The following is a 2,288-nucleotide window of genomic DNA, read 5'->3' as shown; positions in this document are numbered from 1 at the left end:
TTTAGAAAATTAATATTTTAATATTTAAATAATTATTAATAATATTATCACAATATTCTTAAAAAATATTAATTTCCACTTTAATTGATATTCAAATAATAAAAAAAAATATATCTTAATAAAATATCTAATTGAAATATTCAACTGGAATAACTTAATAAAATCACTTGTTCTCAATTTTAATATTCAATATCATTATAATTCTTACATCCCTAAAATTTGCCAAATATTTTAATAGTCACATCATCAATATTGTATCAGCATCCTTGTTAAACATCCTCCCACTTTTAACGAGAAATCGTTGCCAAAAAACATTCAACCAAGTCGTAAAATCAGATTGCTTACACTTCTTGTTCCAATTCCAACGACTACTTAATCTCTGAGAAAATCAATCAACTGTCCTAATTTTTACTTTAATTTTTAGATCCTATAAAATATTATTACACATTGTTTTAAATATAAATAGATTTTTAAATAAATCAGATTCGAATCCTTTAAGGCAATGATTCTCAATCTTTTTTCATTTTAGAAAATATATTTTTTTTTTTTTTGGTATATATATATATTTTTTGTAAAAAGTTCCAATATTCTAAGATTTTAAAATCCATTACTTTTGTAATGAATTGAATTCCATAATTGCATTAAAAAAAGGAAAATAAGATCTTGCTCTTTTGAAACGGCATATCGTTTGGAAATTATTATTTTAAAATTTATATTTGTACTTTTTCAAGATTAATAAGATATTATATCATTTTATAAGAATTTTATAATTTTTCTAATACTATTGACAAGAGGTATAGTATATCAGAACTGAAATATTTTTTAATGTAATAGTAAAAAAAAAGTAAAATAATAAAAATTTTTAATAAAAATATTAACAATGAAATAACAATAAAAATAAAAATATTTATGATTCAATATTATTGTGGATTTTAAAAGGCGAAAAATTACTTATTGTATTCTTTTACCAAATACTATAACCTGGAATATGTATTACATCGTATAAAATATATTCCATTGTTTATTTATTGTAAAATAAGATGATGTTTCATCAAAATTCTTTTTGTCTAAATTTAAAAAATTGGGAATCAATGAAAAATAAATACAAAAATGAATCATTAGATATAATTTTACTGATATTCGAATCGAAATGAATATTTTGCATTGCATTTGATTCAGATTTATAAATATATGTATATATATATATATATTGAATTTGATCCCATCATTAAGCGTAGATATTTTCTTACAGGCGGAATGAATACAATTACCAATTTACACGCCCAACTCCACTTTTCTCGTACAGAAAACGTATAACGAATAACCAGAACGTTGGAGTAGAAAACGTTTCAATGGAACCAATGCGAGAACTGCTCTTACTCAGAATTCAGAGACAGGCTTCCGTGTCACGGTATGGCACACGCGAGGATTCAATTACACGTTGAGATGAGAGAATCTCGCGTGACGTGCAAATACGAGACCTCCCTTGGTTCTCCATCAGACAATTATAATATGTATAAGAAGATCGTAAAATCGATCGATAGTTAAAATGTATATTTTTGGGATATCAAAGAAATTGATAGAAATACGAAGATATGAGACTCTAATATATATTTAATATATATTTTGATTAAGATTGTGTGAAGATATTTTAAAATTTTTTAATCTTCTTATTTTGTTAAAGAATTGTCTTTTAGTTACGATATTTGAAGATATATTCAAATATTTGAAATTACATTGTTTTAAATAATATTTAAACAACATTTTAATATTTTAAAGAAAATAGTAAAAAATAAAAAAAGGAGATTAGATTAGATTAAAGGAGAATATATTAATTAAAGAGACTAAATATTGTGTTTATAAAATTATTTGTATATTTAGATTAATGTAAATTTGTGAATTTTAGTTTAGATATATAATTGATATAAAAATTATTTTGCAAATAATTAATTTTAATACCTGATAATTAATGTATATGCACTGAATAATTAATACAAATGCAAAAAACAAAATTCAAATTATAATATTCGGTTATATATTATCTTATATTGTAAATTTTATCATATACAGAATTAATATTTTCACATTTTTACATTAATTAAGAATATAAAACACGATATATAATTAACACGATACGTATATTAAGAAATAATTCCAAGTAATAATTCTCAAGTAATAATTAATGATTCTTCAAATTAATTTCAAAAAAGCCATAAAAATTAATAAATCAATTTACCTCGTTACACCATTCTTCCTAATACAAAAACGACATAACCTTATAATAAGAA

This window comes from Apis dorsata, unplaced genomic scaffold (assembly GCF_000469605.1).
Source record: "Apis dorsata unplaced genomic scaffold, Apis dorsata 1.3 scaffold_52, whole genome shotgun sequence".
NCBI classification, from domain to species: domain Eukaryota; kingdom Metazoa; phylum Arthropoda; class Insecta; order Hymenoptera; family Apidae; genus Apis; species Apis dorsata.
The sequence above is the reverse complement of the archived record's forward strand: the minus strand, read 5'-3'. Positions refer to the sequence as shown.